At 39.5% G+C, this 18,010-nt stretch overlaps 1 long non-coding RNA gene across 1 annotated transcript in view; it reads right to left on the bottom strand.

Moving 5' to 3' along the window:
- LOC126085977 (uncharacterized) overlaps positions 1–18,010 on the bottom strand; it is a 31,435-nt gene that overhangs the window by 5,186 nt on the left and 8,239 nt on the right. Inside the window, exon 2 of the long non-coding RNA XR_007519375.1 lies at positions 11,214–11,310. This is a non-coding gene — a long non-coding RNA (uncharacterized LOC126085977). The remainder of the gene's footprint in view (positions 1–11,213; positions 11,311–18,010) is intronic.

Raw genomic sequence — 18,010 nt, 5'->3', positions numbered from 1 at the left:
CAATTTACAGATGAGGAAAGTGGGTGCAGGGAGATTGAATGGCCTTCCCAGACTCACACAGCTGCTACATTGGAGAACTGGGCTTTGGATCCTGGCATTCTAACTCCAGAGTGCAGGTGCTTAATAATTTCACTCCAGCCATTCTTGTAGTTTTTTAAAAAGCAGGTCACTCTCCCATACGCAACAGAAAAGTACCTGCCCTGTTAACTTAAACCGACATGTATGATGACCATTCTAAAAAACCATAGCTGTTACCTAGGCCAGAAAGATCTTCTGTGCTTAGGAAAGGCCTCCACATCAGCCTTTCCCTGTGTGAGCATCCATCCATTCATTTTTTGTTCTGTCATATTTAAGACATAAATTTCCATGCAGTTGTTTGAATGCAGTGCATTTATAATCTTCTTTAAAACTATGTTTGCAATTTGACTGTTTACACGGAGTGTTCTTTGAATATCGTTCATGTTATTTTCGTTTAAGTGTCTAGTTCAGCTTGATGCTGAATGTTAGGGAAATTTCTTAGGTAATTTTCCAGATAGTCCAAAATGATTTAAAACCATGGAGTTGCCTTCACAATATAAAATATATAGTCAATGAATTACCTTGTTAAGAGAGGGAGAGGATTTCTGGAGACATCTTTTATATGAAAAAAATTTTTTAAGGATAAAAGAGAGTAAGTACAGAATTGGATGGAGGTGAACTTACTCCCTCTTACAGAGCATTATCAAGAGCTGAGAGTATGTGTGATCCTCTTCCGGGCATTTACTCCGCCAACACCAAGTGATTACTACCACATTTGGAGAGATTTGTAACAATAAGTTTGAATAGTAGGGTCTGACTGCAATTCTGCCAGGTCCTCAGATACTTCCACTGAAAGGGAAAATATGTGATAAGAATCTCTATCACATGATGAAAATGTGATATCATTAAAATACAGATACAGATATAGGCTTTAAAGTAACCTGTTTATATGTTAAGAGGAAACCCTGGTGGCGTAGTGGTTAAGTGCTAAGGCTGCTAACCAAGAGGTCGGCAGTTCAAATCCACCAGGCGCTCCCTGGAAACTCTATGGGGCAGTTCTACTCTGTCCTGTAGGGTCGCCAGGAGTTGGAATCGACTCAACGGCAGCGAGTTTGGTTTACATGTTAAGAAGAGCCCTTAGAATAGGGACTGTGTGGAACGTGTGGCTAATTGCCTCCAGGAACAACTGCCTCCTTTGCTATGGGACCAGAAGAATAGGATGGTGCTCAGCTACCATTACTGAACATTTTGATCAAAGGTTCTATGGAAGAATCCTGATCCAAAAGGGAAAAAAATGCAGAAGAGAATTTCAAATTCTCATGGAATCCAGGCTTTCTGGAGCTATAGAACCCCTGAAACTATTGCCCTAAGCTTTAAATCTTAAACCTGAAACCAAAAATATCCCTTGAAGTCTTCTTAAAACCAAACAGTTTAGCTTAACTGGTAAAGAATGTCTGCCTGGAGTATTGTACTCTTTTAAGATCTATCACTATGGGATCAAACTGACAACAGCAGCTCAAAAGATCAGACAGGAAACTTGGGGGGCTGTGAGTTTATGCCAATGGGGGAGAACCAACTCAGATAAGGAGGATGAGAATGGTTGCACAACTCAAAGAATATAATCAATGTCACTGAATTGCACATGTGGAAACTATTGAATTGGTGTATGTTCTGCTATGTGTATTCTCAACAACAACAAGAGAAAAAGAAGTAAATTAAAAAAAAAAAAAAAAAAAGAGGAGTCCCTGGATGGTGCAAATGGTTACTGTGCTTGGCTGCTAACTGAAAGGATGGACTTTGGCGTCCATCCAGAGGCTCCTCGGAAGAAAGACCTGGCAACCTACTGCCAAAAAATCAGCCACTGAAAACCCTGTGGAGCACAGTTCTACTCTGAAACATATGGGTCACTATAAGTCAATGCAAAGACAACTAGATAGATTAAAATCATATACTATATTGACCACAAACACAGACATTGACAGAAGAAAGACATTTTCAATTATTACTTCAGCAAATACTTTTAGATGGTGGTTATGCATCAGACACATTAGGTTCTGTAGCTACAAAGACCTAGATCATGTTTTCAAATTCTTACAGAAAAATGTGAAGACAGACATATGAACAGAAAATCAGCACATGGCATTAAACATACTTTAATACACATAGGCATATAATCTTAAAGGAGCTCGAAAAAGACTGGAACGGCATCAGCAGTTATTAGCTTCAGGTCCACAAGTTCCCGAGTTTCAAGTGTCCCCTTCACTGTGTATAAAGGACATGTATATAACTGTGCTTTTCTCCTGGGAGAGGCGTAACAGCCCTCCTCAGAAACGGAAAGAGGTCTGTGGACCAAAAAAGGTTAAAGGCCACTGAAGACCCCGTGCTGACATACTAAGGGTCTGGATTTCCATCCTGAGGGTTGTGTGAAGCCAGTTTTAAACAAGGGAAACCTCTTAATCAGATGTGAATTTCAGTACAAGTGTCCTGACTTTGGGCTACAGCAGGAAAGAGTACGGATTTGAGCGGAGAATGATGGTGGCCCAAAATGCAATTAAGAGGGTGTATGATGAATATTCAAGGCAAAACTTTAGAAGTGGTTGACCTCAGGCAGTGTCTACATAAATGAGTTAAGGGAAATATCTAGGAGGCACAATCGACAGGACTTTGGGATGATTAGATACGAGAGATGAAAGAGGTAGCTTGGACAACAGGGAAGATCTGGGGAGACATTTGCTGAATAAAGGATGTGAAGCATACCGGGCGAGGCTTGGTGCAAAGAGAAGGAAAGATGAATTCCATCTGGAACATCTGACTTTGAAGTATTAATGAGACAACCAATAAAAATGCTCACCCAGTAATAGTTGGATATACGAATCTAGAGCTCATTACAGAAATACAAGCTAGAGATCAAGATCTGGAAGTCAACAAGTCATTTAGCCTGTAATTGCTGCCAAATGAGGACCTGAGATTACACAGCAACAATGAGCAGTGTGAGAAGAGCGGTATTTCAAGTAATATTTAAAGGACAGACAAGAAAGAAAAGGCTAAGAAACAATTTTGAAGAAACAGCCAAGGAAATTGGAAGGAAACCAAAAGAACATGTTGCCAAAAAACTCTCCTCACTTGACTTCCAAGAAGAAAGTAGTAATTAATCAACAATGACAAATTTGTATTTCTTTAAGAAATACAAAGAACTAAATGTCTTCCCTAAGATTATTGAATACAATAGAAAGTATGGGTGTTATATCGTTGCTCTTTCCTTTGGATGGTGGACATGGAGTTGTTGCCTGGGTTTCATTAGGGTAAATACCAAGAAAAGAAATCAGCACGAGGGAGTCAGACAATTTTTCCTGAGAGCCAGGCGATGTCGACTCACTCTCCTGAGGCTATCGCCTCAACCCTTCTTCCTTATAGGAAGAGCTAGATTCCAGGGACAGGCTAAAATGCTTGATACTCACTTTCCTAGCTTTTATTTCAACTAGGGACAGAAATACAACACTGTTATTGTGAATAAAAAGGAGCCGTGGTGGTGCAGTGGTTAAATCTTTGCCTGCTAACCGAAATGTCAGCAGTTCAAACCCACCAGCCTCTCCAGCAGGATGTGGCAGCCTGCTTCCATAAAGATTTATAGTCTTAGAAACTTTATGGGGCAGTTCTGCTCTGTCCTATAGGGTCACTGTGAGTTGGAGTTGACTCGATCGCAATGGGTTTGGTTTGGGGGTTTTATGGTCAATAAGCATAAAGGAAAGTAATGGGAGGGGTCTTTTGAAAACTATTTTCTACTGAGGAAAGAAAGAAGAGGCAAGCGCAAGGTGCCCTCTTGGATGCAACTCCCGTTCCACTCCTGTCAACCCTGCTCTTTTCCTGAGTTCGAAGACAATTTTATGAGGATATGATACAGGAAGCTGCTACAGCCATCTCGTATCCATAAATGTAGACATCGCTGATATACTGAGGATAGCAGAGCTTACAAACTGAAGGAAATTGGATCCTGGATAACATTATCGGATGCTTAAAACAAACCTAAAAGCACTCACCTCTGGACTTCTTGTTATGAGAGAAAATAATCAACCCATATTTTTTAACCACCAGCCATCTGCCGGTTTGTCATACTCTGGTGGTTTTCATGTTGCTATAGTGCTGGAAGCTATGCCGACAGTATTTCAAATACCAAGAGGGTTAACAATGGCGGACAGGTTTCAGCAGAGCTATCAGACTAAGGCAGACTAGGAAGAAAGGCCTGGTGATCTAGTTCTGAAAAATGGCCAATGAAAACATTATGGATCACAACAGAACACTGTCTGACTCACTTGCTTTGGATGTGTCATCAGGACAGATCAATCACTGGATGTTTGGTGAAGTAGATGGCCAACAAGGGTATGGGAGACCCTCCGTATGATGGATTGACACAATAGCCACAGCGGTGGACTTGAACATACTGGCAATTGTGAGAACGATGCAGGACCAGGCAATGTTTTGTTCTGGTCTATGTAAGGCCACCATGAGTTGGAGTCGACTCAGCGGCAGCTAACAACAAATAACATATCGTTTAAGTAATTTTTAGTCAGATATCCTATTACTTGTAGTTAAGAGCATTCTCAATAATATACCCTATATACTCAAGGGCCTAAGCAATGCTATTTAGAAATAAATTGAATAAACTCACTTGCCCTGACTAGGAATGACACAGTGCTTCTTCTGAAAATAAAATCAGACTCTGCAAAGTGCCAACAAATATAATTCAATATCTTTCCCTATTACAATGAAAATGCATGTTTTGACAAAGACAATTGAAGTGTACAGCCTGAAAAATCTATTTGGCTCATGCAAGGTTCAAGATTAATGGTTCTGGGAAATTTTGGAAGATTTGAGCTGAAATGCAAGAAATTAAAAAGCCATGTGCCTATCTGTTTTTTTAACTTCCACAGAGAAAGAACAGAACAGTATGTTAAGAGAACAGATTAAGATTTCCAAACAGACTTTTCTCCCGTGCCTCATCTTGAAGTTTCAGGCCAGTTTTGTGTGCGTGTGTTTTTTTCCTTACTTCCAAATACAATGCCTCGCAGTAGTTATCAGTGTAAATTTCTATAAAAATAACATTATAGATAGCAGCAAATAAAACCTTTAGGCCAGAATTAAAACACAGAAAGAAATCAAATAGATGCACATCATAAGAGCCAAAGCCTCTTTCTGGCAGGTGTCATTCAGGTAAATAACGCATATAACAAGCTGGCTTTCTTTTATCTTTCTAAATTGTTAGAGTCCTTCAGAGGAATGGTAGGAGTCTACAGCTTCCAAGGGTGCCTAGGAACATTCCTTTTCATTCCTAATAATCCTCTTTATTCTTAGATCAATAGACAGATAGCTGCTGTTGAGTCAACGCTAACATACAGCCCTCTACTGGCCCTCTACTTCACCAAACATTATGTCCTCCTCCAGCTATTGATCCCTGGTGATGTGTCCACCAAAAATGAATTGGACAATGTTCTGTCGTGATCCATTAGGTTTCTATTGGTTAATATTTGGGAGTAGATCACTAGCTGTTTCTTCCTAGTCTTAGTTTGGAAGCTCTGCTGAAATCTGTCCACCATGGGTGACCCTGCTGGTTTTTTAAATACTAGTGACATAGATTCCAGCATTACAGCAACACACAAGCCACCACTGTACAATAAACTGACAGACAAGCGGTGGCCTTTAGTCTTAAGACCTATAAAATTAGCAGTGTGTTAGCTGTTTGTATGGAAAGGATTGGCAAGTGTTACTGGTACTAATCTATTATATCTGAGTCAGCAAATAAGAAAGTTCTCATACAAGCTCTGGATTTAACCAAAATTTATTCTTGTGGTGGTGGAAGTCAATTTTATGAAGCACCTAGGGTGGTCCCCTACTGAGGCTACATGAAACAGAATCCCCTGAGTGTGTTATAAAGTCTCAGTAAACTTTCCTTTACCCCCAATACAATCCAGCTCTTAGAGCCACTAGGAAAATACTATCTGCCTCAAATCGCCCAAGTGGTTTTAGCAAAGTCATCAAGGCTTTTCTTGACTGTGTAAGAATACATCGATTGCATTGAAATTTTCTATTTGTTCAAGAATTAACTCTTTCCATCTGGCCCAGGAGACCCATGAAATCCAACAATAATGGTAAGGGTCCTATGACAATGATTTGGGTGAACAGGAGACTGTAATGCACTTACAATGAATAGAAACATGGTGCTCACAAATAGGCCTCTCCAGATGCTGGGAGGGAGCAATCATCAGTGCCTTTCTTCCAAGTAAGATATTGCTAGTTGGCTTTGTTTGTGAGAAATATATTGGGTTTGTCTGGAGTCCCAGGTGTTGTTACTCATTGATTCCGAGGTAGGGGAAACCCTTTTTGAAAAAGTTGGAGGTTCAAAATTACAAGCTCGATCTAATACTCTTCTACGAGCAAAACTACATTCTGAACAGATCCACAGGCAGGGTTGAAAGCCAATTATCATTATTATTTTAACAAAGCCTAATCATAAAAAATTCGTAGGGTTAGCACTATATCAAGGAAATTTCAACATCATCATTTCACACACAAGCTATACAAATCAGTAGCTAGAAGAGCAAAAGTTCAAAACATCCTTGAGTTCTTGGGTGCCAGAAAATTCCTCCATATTAGTAAATACTTTAATGACAATCTTTATTATGATAGTAGAAACTTTTCAATGTCTGCTAGGTCAAGGAAAGTCTTCCCTCACATGGTTTTGAAAGTTTCTGTTCATGCTTAATCCTTTGATTTAGCCATCTTGACAATTTGGCTGGCATTTCTCAACAGTGCATTAAAATAACCAAGGCACTGTTCACTTTTCATTAAGGCCTGACTAGAAAAACCCTGTTTATAATTTCATTTTTTAATGTGAACATACTGACCCAACAGAAGTCTAGGGTTGCAGCTATGAACAGGCAAAGCAGGACTCTAATGGTGTGAATGATGTAAATGGTACGAAACCGAAAGCCTTTGTGTTCCCCACTTACAGGTGCCTGAAATTGCCACCTGTAGCAACAGTTAAGTTACTTAGAGTAAGGTAGTGTTTGCTAAAGGTTCCTTTTTAAGATATAAATACATTATCTTGTTAAAACCAAACTAAACCCGTTGCCATCGAGTCAACTCCAAATCATAGTGACCCTATAGGACAGAGTAGAACTGCCCCATATGGTTTCCAAGGAGCACCTGATGGATTTGAACTGCTGATCTTTTGGTTAGCACTTAACCACTATGCAACCAGGGTTTCCTGCTGTTAGTTGAGTCAAATCAGCTCCAACTCATAGCAAACTTATGTATAACAGAACAAAACTTTGTCTCAACCCGTGCCATCTTCATTATTACTGTTATATTTGAGTCCACTGTTTTGGCCTTGGTGTCAATCCATCTCGTTAAGGGTTTCCCTCATTATTATCTTGGACTACCATTAATGTCTTGATCATTAGCAGTCACTAAAAACTAACTCATTTGATGACCACGGAGAAGATCCTGAAAATCAGGACAGGTATATGTTTTAGAGGGAGGCAGGATCCTGGTGGCACAGTGGTTAAGAGCTCAGCTGCTAACCAAAAGGTCAGCAGTTCAAATCTACCAGTCGCTCCTTGGAAACCCTACGGGGCAGTTCTACTCTGTCCTACAGGGTCACTATGAGTTAGAATCGACTCAGTTGCAACGGGTTTGGTTTTGGTAGGGTGAAAGCAGAAGATCAGGAGAAATTTTTAGAGAATGAGAAAGGTAGGATGATGGGAAATTCTGAGAAATTAGAAAACACCAGCAAATCCCTAGCTTCTAAGTGAAGCGAACAGTTTAGAGAAATCAAAATTCACAGATGTTACGTACTGGCCTAGTGCTAGTCCAATATGAGTGACAGATTAATCTATAGTCCTACCCTTGGATTGAAAAGGACACTATAAGCAAATCATAGATATTTAGAACCTTCTGTATTAGTCAGGGAAACCCTGGTGGTGTCATGGTTAAGAGCTATGGCTGCTAACCAAAAGGTCAGCAGTTCAAATCCACCAGGTGCTCCTTGGAAACCCTATGGGGCAGTTCTACTTTGTCCAATAGGGTCGCTATGAGTTGGAATTGACTCCACAGCAGCGGGTTTGGTTTTTTTAATGTTAGTCAGAATCGACTCAACAGCACACAACAGCAACATATTTCAGATCAATATGGTATTTTGAAATTAATGTACCAAGACAAGGAAGCCTGTATGTGTATATTTGCTATCTATTTATGCAAATATGTGTATGTGTTCCAGGAATAATATTTTGAAACATATGAATGTGATTCTTTTTTCCTGATATCTAGCTGGAGGGACACACAGCCTCAGGAGAATTGAGATCGATTGAGCAACAATAGGCAGAAAACGAGTCCATGTACGGTTTTTGACTTATAACATAGTGTCCTGAGGTACAAAGTAGAGACTATAATTTTGAAAAAACAGGCTTTGTTGAAAGGAAAATGGATTTTCTAATGATAAAATGTCCCTTTATAAATCAAGAGTCAAAATCAATGAGGAAGCCAGAAGCTCTTCTTCCTGTTTGGATCTGTCAGACAAGACCCTCCCATGGGGTGCCCCTGAGCCCACACATGGCAGTCACTCGTGGTATAATAGAAACGATAGAGTCTTTACACAGGGAGGGGACCTGAGACAATAGTCCCTCACAACCAGTTGATGGTATGGAAGGGATCATGAATTTTCCAAGTGTTTCTCCCGTGTGAAGACTCAGAAGAATATTGAAGGTCCTGGCTGTGACCTTGCCAAGGGCCTTCTCATGAGGGGTGTGTTAAGAACTGAGATGAGTCATAGATTTTACCTACTGCAAACTAATAGGTTAAACTGCCACAATTTCATGAATCTTGGTAGAAAACACGAGACTCAGGGGACAGAGATGAAGGACAGTTTACGAGTCACAGCTATAGCAGTAGCCAGAATATCAGCATTTCTTGTGCTGGTTCTCCAAGCCCTAGTTCCCATAGATCAATACAAAGAGGACTAAATGACAACTACACACAGCCTAAGGAAGCCAAATCATTCATAATGGGCAGAAAACATATGAGCTCTTCGCTCAGAGAGAGGCAGTATCTCTGTCTTCCAAGGCTGCTCAGTATCTAAATACACTTGAAACAAAGTTGGAAACAAAGAGCAATCAATACCGTGCTCACAAGATGTACAGAAATGCCAGCAACCCAAAGACAGTGTTCTCTCAACAAGATGAGCTGACACACTAGCCAGGTGATGCAGGGAAGATCAACCGAACCAGCAATCACCTGAGAGTCACAGTCAAACCTATGTGAATGGGCAGAGTTGCTGACAGTCGAGGTGGTGGCTGGGATAAATCCCTGGGGCAGTCATTGCATATTGCCCATGCCCTGGGAATGAAGCACAAGACAGAGCAAACTCAACGGTGACATCAGAGACCTTTGTACCAAGACAAGCAGGATGAGACTGCTCTACTAGAGTATAACATTCATTCCCCCTAATGTCATGTGGATTCTCTTGTCGACGGATGCCATCTTGGGAAGGAAGAGGGAAAAGAGAGGAACCTCAAGAAAGGTAAAAACTTTACCTGTCAGGGAATTAAACTCTTAATTACCTATTTATTCAAGTAATTCTGAATTAATCTGAGAGACTCTATCTTGAATGGAAGAAGAACCGGGTTGCCCCAATTGGAATGTGTAGTTCCACTGATAGACACTCCCAGTCTATCTTCAACATAAATTGAGACTCCTGAGCAAGATAAGCTCAGTTATAGGCAGGGTTACGGGTAACTATTTTTTGCCTGACTGTAGCAGGTAAATTTTGACCTAACATTTGTGTGTTAAGTTTGTACATCATAATTTACTATGACACAGTGACAGAATATTTTCATACCATAATTAAGTTTTAAAGGGTATTTTTAGGAGGCATAAAAACATATTACTTTACACATATACTTGTGAAATCCATTTCTCCCAAAGATATTGCAGACCAAAAAAAAAAGTAGATCCTATGAAGAGCCTTGTTGAATTCATAGATGATTTCACAAATCAACTAAGGGAAGCTAGAAATCTTTTCAGCTACAACCATAACCTTTTGAGCTAAATGTCAGAGCACAAACATGTCCACACACATAATGTGCCTTGGAGGCACTGTCAGAAGCATAATCATAGTTTGGCAGACTATTAATCTGATCATGTCTTCTAGTCTTTTCCACAAAGTCCAATATCCAATCATTTAATAGTTCCACGGCTCTTCCCTGACCTTTCTGTAAAATGTCCCATTTCCTGAGCTAGGACCTCAGACTCTATAATGAGTCTACAATTTCCAAGTATTACTTTGGAGCCTCTTTACACAGCTTTCATATTGATGTATATCAATGTCATATGGTATAATGTAAAGAATCCTGGCAAAGAAATCCAAAGACCTGAAGCCTAATTCTGGTTCTGTCACTTGCTGGCTTTGTAGTTTAAGACAAACCCCTCAACTTTCTAATCTTTAAAATTAAGAAAATACATTTCTCACTACAACTGATCTCCTTGTTCAGAATTATTGAAACTCACATGCTGATCCATGTAAAATTAGTCATTTTATAAGAATATAAATCTCTACCATACCTATTCTGTGAGTGGAGAATTAAAATGTTTCAAAGCCACAGTTGACTAGAAGAATTCTACCTCCTAAATAAGTGGCATTACTTAAACCTAAGATAAATGGATTTTAATTTTTTAAAAAACTGGAAGTTTTGGGGGGTTTGAAGTTGTTGGTGCCATTGAGTCAATTCCGACTCATAGCAACCCTATGTACAACAGAACAAAACACTGCCGGGTCCTGCCCCATCCTCACAATCATACTTAAGCCCATTGTTGCAGCCACTATGTCAATCCATCTCACTGAGGGTCTCCCTTTTTTCACTGACCCTCTACTCTACCAAGCATGATGCCCTTCTCCAGGGACTGATCTGAAGTATATGAGGAATAAAGAAGAAAAAGAGAAAGGAAAAAAAAAAAAAAAGGAAGGGAGGGAGGGAGGGAAGAAGGAGGGAGGAAAGGAAAGGAGAAAGAAAGGAAGAAATGAAAGAAGAAAGTACAAAAGCTGAGATTACCTATTTGTGGCAACTTATAAATAATCATCTCTACATTAAACATGACTGAAATATATTTTTTAAATCCATATATATTAATGCACATAACACACATACCAGACTGGAAGTATCTGAGTTGAGCCTCTTCTCTTTCAGCTGAGTATTGTACTTTTACCCATGGAGCAGTCATTGGCTCAGAATACTTGAGGAATACCTATTTAGAAATTGCTTTTAGAAAGTTTATGAGCTGCACAGAAATTCATTCTCATTGTTATATAGTTACAACTCATTTTGGGCCCAAAAAAAGTGCTTTACCAGCTTGATCACTCACTTTATTCCTTAGACTTGGCTCTGAATGATTTCTGGCTGCTTCCAAAAATCAGTCTACACTCAAAAGATGGAAAAATGCTACCAGAAAATGTACTGCCAGCCTCAAGGTCATTTCAAGGGGCCTTTCAAAAAATAATAAAGATTGGAGCGACTATTAACTTGTTACTTGTTCATCTAACAACCTTTCCATTTTGAGGCCATTTGGTCAATGCTGCAGCACCCAGAATTTAGGCTTTAGGGAGAACATACATTAATCAAAATCATTAATGTACAATGTCTGGAACAAAATCAAAATCATTAATGTACAATGTCTGGAACAAAATAGGCAGCTGGCAATTTATTCTACTCTTACCAATTTTTACACAGTGGAAGCATCATTATTTCTTTTGCAATGTTTTCTTAAATTTATAGCCAGCCATAAACAGCAGATATTGCCTGGGGAACCATGACTTGTTCTAGATTCCTTTATTAATTCAGGTACAGTATTATTATTTTTTAGTTCCTTAGTTATCTGATCAGTTATTCAAGTTATTTTAAAAATTTGAGATGAAGTCTGTTATGAAAAAACTAAGAAAATCTTTCAAGATGGTAGACAATAAAAATTCCTGTTATCCTCATCTGTATGATTTATTCAGCAATGATTTCTGAGACCAGAACAATATGTTATACACGGTTATTAAATTAACATGCCAAATTCTGATAGGATTTCTACATCCTCCTTTTGGTACAAGTGGCTTCAGAAAGTAATTGCTAACTACTCAAGAGAATCATCAGAGGTATTTTAGTTTTGTTAGATAGGGCAGGGTGGGTAAGGGCAGAGATTCCCGGTGACTGTTTGAGAGCCAGCTGGTTCTTATTGGTTTTCTGCTAGTGTATTTCTTCTGTTAAGATGCCCCAAACAGCTGGCTACTATTTGAATTAATACATTTTTTTTAATTGGGTTTTAGTCTTGGCATCTATCTCCAGAGAAATAAATAGGACATTTTCACCCTCCATTAAGTGAGAACAGACCTTCCATCAATATGATTGGTGACTGGTGGGCTGGGTTTATGAACAGATTGCATTTTGTGTATGCATGCATATCTGATTAGCAGAGTGGAGGGAAGAAAGATTTGGATTCTGAGGTGGTAGAAAAGTTGATTGTGATTGAGTGTATTATACCGTAGCTATGTTTGTCTCTTAAGTAACAGGTTTAAAATTGAACAAGCCATTATCAAAATTATTATGCAGTTAATCACTGGGAAGAGTCCCTGGGTGGTACAAACAGTTAATGCTCCTAGCTGCTAACTAAAAAGTTGATTGTTTGAATCCAACTAGAGGTACCCCAGAGGGAAGACTTGGTGATCTACTTCTGAAAAATCAGCCATTGAAACCCTGTGGAGCACAGTTCTACTTTGACATACTTGGGGTCACTATGAGTTGGAATTGACTTGATGGCAAGTGGATTGGTTTGGTTTTTGATCCTGGAAAGCAGCTTGACTTATACCATTCTTCCAGCAGACCTTTGGGGGATAACAACCAAGCCTGTAGGGTTTTTCCTTCTCTGGGATACTTTCTTCCTCTCTGACCTTTTTCTGGGTAGAAGGAAGAGGCAATGACTGTATTCCACTTATATTCAAATGCAGGCCAATGTAAGAGGCATTGACAGCTCTGTTGGAGGATAGCCATTTCCCCTGTGTTGAACCTTCCAGTGGAGTTGCTTCTGACTGGAAGAATTCTCCCAGCACTGCTTCAATGATTTCACCACTTGTGACAGCTGTGGGCTTCCTCCTCCCCCTGTGGAGTGCCCAGGATGTGGTGAGAAGGACCTGATGCTGGTGAAGGGGAGTACTCATCTCCTTCCATGAAGAGGCACACAAGAAGGCTGTGCGCACTCACCCAAATCTACTAACCCACCCTTGTAGAGCTTAACGGTTTATTACAAACATTTTGTAACTTAAGGATCAAAATATTCACTAAGAACAATACATTTCTATGAATACATTTGTCATAAACTTCAGGGGAAAAAAAAGGATATATTGGACCATAAACTCAGAAGACCTTTGGGGGATAACGACTTATGAAATTTGAATTTATTTTTGTTTCTTCTTTTTCCTTTTCTTAAGGTTTTAGCTTATGAATTGCTGTATAGCATTTTTATACCTTCCTCTAACTTATTGCAGTATATTTAATAGTCCACGGAATTTGATGACTATGAACTATGATTTTAATAAGGCTCTTGATTTTTCATGTTTTTTCTGAAGTGTTTTCAGAAGAGACCTATTATTACTAAGAATCTTACATATGTGACTAATAACTTAAAAACTCAAATAAGCTTGACCACTCTTATATTTTTCCTTTGATGTGGCCATGCCTATTAGATTATAGAATCCCAAACTATGGGATTTCGATCTGGAACACTGTCTTAGGCTGGGTTCTCTAGAGAAGCAAAACCAGTAAAGCATATAAATATATATAGAGATTTATATCAAGGAAATGGCTAACTCAATTGTAAAGGCTGGAATGTCCCAAGTGTGGATCAGGATAGAGGTTTCTTTTGATTCACATAGCCACAGGGGCAAACTCAAGATTGACAGGACAGAGAACAGAGCTCTTGTTCATGGGCTGTGAAGATCCACGAATCCCAAGATCAGCAGGCAAGACCGCAAGGCTTCTCCTGATTCACATAGCTGCAGGGGCTGGCGAACCCTAGGTCAGCAGGTAAGTTGCTAGCTCAAGTCCCAAGTATCAGAGGTCAGACAAACAGGAGGCAGCTGCAGGATCCAGAGCAGACAAAAGACAGGATGTCCACTTATATCCAAATGCAGGCCAAATGCCCAAGGAAACTTCCTTTCAACTGATTGGCTACTCACAGCAGATCCCATCACGGGGGTGATCACATATGAACACTGAGAGTCATGGCCCAGCCAAGCTGACACACAATCCTAACCATTACAAACACCTACCTACTTCCTACTTACTGAGCTTGGGAGACCTAACTTATGGATGTGACAAAGTCCTTCCATCTAAGTATCCACTGACATTTCTCCCGAAAAATCTCAAAAAAAAGAAAAAAAAAGCTACATACTTGTTGCCTATGTCCCAGTCTTTCACTGATCTGCAATTCCTGAGGGACTCAAGATTCTACAGTCTTTCTCTAAGAACTGGAGAATCAGTGCCATAAAGGGCATTCAGTTGGTTTCTCCTCACAAAGAAAAACTGGGAAATGTTTAGAAAACACTGTTTCTATTAAAACTGCCAAATTAAATCTTAGAAGACAATTTTAGAGACATGAGCATTTATATATGATGTGGCATTTGTATTACTAATAATAAACATATTTATTATTAATATTCCACTATGTATCAGCACAGTTAGCCAAACTTGGGTCTAATCTGTCTGCATGCATTCTTAAAAATTTCACTGATGCAAAAACATTTATTTGCTCTCTATTAATGGGTCAAGCAATGTATTGCTCTGGTGAGGTTTTCAAAGGTATATCAAAAACACTCAGCCATCAAAGAAGCCTATTAGGAGAGAGCACACACACGGTGAGTGGCGTTAAAGTGAAGCAAACACAGGAAATGGAAGGCGTGGACATGAGGTCCAGTTATGGGGCCCTAAAAGAAGTAAAATGCAGATAGACTTCTAACGGCTCTGAATACGTGGCTGAGCATAGCTTGACTCTGGGTGTCTGGCTGGACATCAGGCCAGTTCACAATGAAAAGCTCTTCCAGAAGCTTCTTATTCTCACCCTCTGTGTTTCAGGGAAGGAACACTGGTGGCACAGGGGTTAAGTGCTCAGCTGCAAACCAAAAGGTTGGTGGTTCAAACCTACCAGCTGCTCTGCTGGAGAAAGACGTGGTAGTCTGCTTCCATAAAGTTTACAGCCTTGGAAACCCAATGGGGCAGTTCTACCCTGTCCTATACGGTCATTGTGAGTCAGAATCAACTCAACAGCAATGGGTTTTGCCTTTCAGAAGCCTACTCTCCATCATCCACCTGTGAACTACTCTCCCTAATTAAACAATTAGACAAGTAAAAAGAGTTTCATTTTTTTGTTGTTCTTGTTTCTCTAGACTCCATATTAGCCAGAAAGTTCTGTGGCTCCATATACTAGCTGTCCTTCATTTATTCTCTCCACTCAGAACAACAACAAAAAAAAAAAGTATTGCAATTTTTCTTTCAGCCACTGGAACACAAAGGAGTTTTTCTGACCATTTCTACATCAGCTTAGAAGTGCTATTTGTATAACAATGTCTACTGATGACAACTGTCTCAGATATACTTCTTTTTCTTATTTATTTTCATATAGTCACACAATACTCAGCATATACAAATGGCTAATTGCTATTATATTTGCATAGTCTATGTAAAATTTCTACCCCACGGGGGGAAGAAAACTTTATAATATTTTGGTATATTTGTTTCATCCTGGACTTTTTCCTCTGCAAATAGAGACATCTTTCAAAAGCATATATATAAGTTGTTTTTGTATGGACAATATCGTTAGATGCTGTCCAGTCGATTTTGACTCATAACGACTCTATGTGACAGAGTAGAACTGCCTCACAGGGTTTCCTAGCTGTAATCTTTAAGGAAGGAGCTCTGGTGGCACAGTGATTAAGCACAGCTGCTAATTGAAATGTTAGTGGTTCAAACCCACCAGCTGCTCTGAGGGAGAAAGATGCGGTAGTCTGCTTCCATAAAGATTACAGCCTTGGAACCATGTGGGGCAGTTCTACTCTGTCCTACAGAGTTGCTATGAGTCAGAATCGACTTGATGGCAATGGTTTGAATTGGTTTTTAGAATCTTTATGGGAATGTTTACAGGAATTCCCACAGAGTTTCTGGGTGGCTTTGAACTGCCAACCTTTTGGTTAGCAGCCAAGTGCTTAACTGTTGCACTTCCAGGCCTCCTTGTTTTTGTATCACACACTGGAAATACAACACCTATAAATACACCTTATCCCTGACTGTACCTCTTTTCCTCTAATTTCCATGCTACAGTGTAAGAGAGACCAAGTCATGTTTCCTCAAGGAATTAAATTTACAATCTTAAAGGACTTGAAGTTATTCCTAATCACTCTGTCTGAAGGTTATGTTATTGTTTTATTATTATCTCGGGCTTTTGTTCAGGGATTTAAAGACACTCCCATACAAAGCAATCCAGTAAATAATAACTACATTATCTACCAGCTGGGACTCAAAGGGTTATATCACTGCTTTGGTGAGATGGTAAAGAGTAACATTTTTGTTGTGCTTTTTAAAGCATTAATTCAAGACCCTACACATCTGTCCACAGTCAGCCTTCCTAACTTGCTTGGTAGTGAAGGCTAAGGCATTCTTCTATACCAATGGGACTCAGGCCACACAGCTCACAGTACTATGAATGGCTTCCATGAAAATCATGAGCTTCCATGAGCATCATGGGCCTGTAACTAAAGATAGTTACCAGTGGGCAAAGAAAAGTACTTGGGACCCTATGCTATATAATAAAGAGATTTTCCTCTTTGGTACTAGAAAGTAGTTGTTGGGACACCAAAATCTACTCAAATTTTCCAGTAAAAAGTGGTTAAAGGTAATGGCAGCATGGTGTTTGGTGTTTGGATTTTTGTTTTTGTTTTGTTAGGAGGAAAATACAGCAGTTTAGAAGTAGATTGGAAATACATTAGAAGTAATCTTATCCAAGGCAACCAGGACCAATCACTGGGCAAATAATCAAAAAACCCAAAGTGAGTCATCATAAAAATTGTACATATTTACCTTGGATATTTTATTTCCATTTAGAGAATTGAAATGTGCTCATTTGCTGATCTTCTAATATAAAACTAGGACTTCTGCTGGGTAGGGATCCATTGGTTGGAGTTCTGCTCATCCTTACACTAACAATGCATCTGTTTCAGTCACTTTAGTGCTCCTGTTCTACCTCCTAGTTCACTGCGTAATGCCTGGGGTCCTAAAGCTTGTAAGCAGCCACCCCAGGCACAACAATTGATCTCTATTTACCTGGAGAAGCAGAGGAAGAAGGAGAGTCAGGAATAGGAGAAGAATATGGAACGTGTGGCTAATTGTCTCCGTGACCAACTGCCTCCTTTGCAATGAGACCAGAAGAACTGGATGGTGCCCAGCTACTGTTACCGAACGTTTTGATCAAAGATTCTATAGAAGAGTACTGATTGAAAGAGGTAAAATGCAGAACAGAATTTCAAATTCTCCTGGAATCCAGATTTTCTGGAACCATGGAGGCTGGATAAACCCCTCCAACTATTGCCCTGAGATAATTTTTAAACCTTAAACCAAAAATATCCCCTGAAGTCTTCTTAAAACCAAACAATAGTCTAGCCTAACTAGTAAAAAATGTCTGCCTTGAGCATTATGCTTCTTGTAGAACTACCTATATGGAATCAAAGTGACAACAGTAACTTGAAAGATAAGATATGAATGTTGGGGACAGTGAGTTTATGTTAATGGGGGAGAACAATTCAGAAAAGGAGGGTGAGAATGGCTGCACAGCTTGAAGAATGTAATCAATGTCGCTGAATTGCACATGTAGAAATGGTTGAATTGTTGCATGTTTTGCTGTGTATATTCTCAACAACAAA

Source organism: Elephas maximus, chromosome 11 (assembly GCF_024166365.1).
Source record: "Elephas maximus indicus isolate mEleMax1 chromosome 11, mEleMax1 primary haplotype, whole genome shotgun sequence".
Classification (NCBI taxonomy): domain Eukaryota; kingdom Metazoa; phylum Chordata; class Mammalia; order Proboscidea; family Elephantidae; genus Elephas; species Elephas maximus.
The sequence above is the reverse complement of the archived record's forward strand: the minus strand, read 5'-3'. Positions and strand labels throughout refer to the sequence as shown.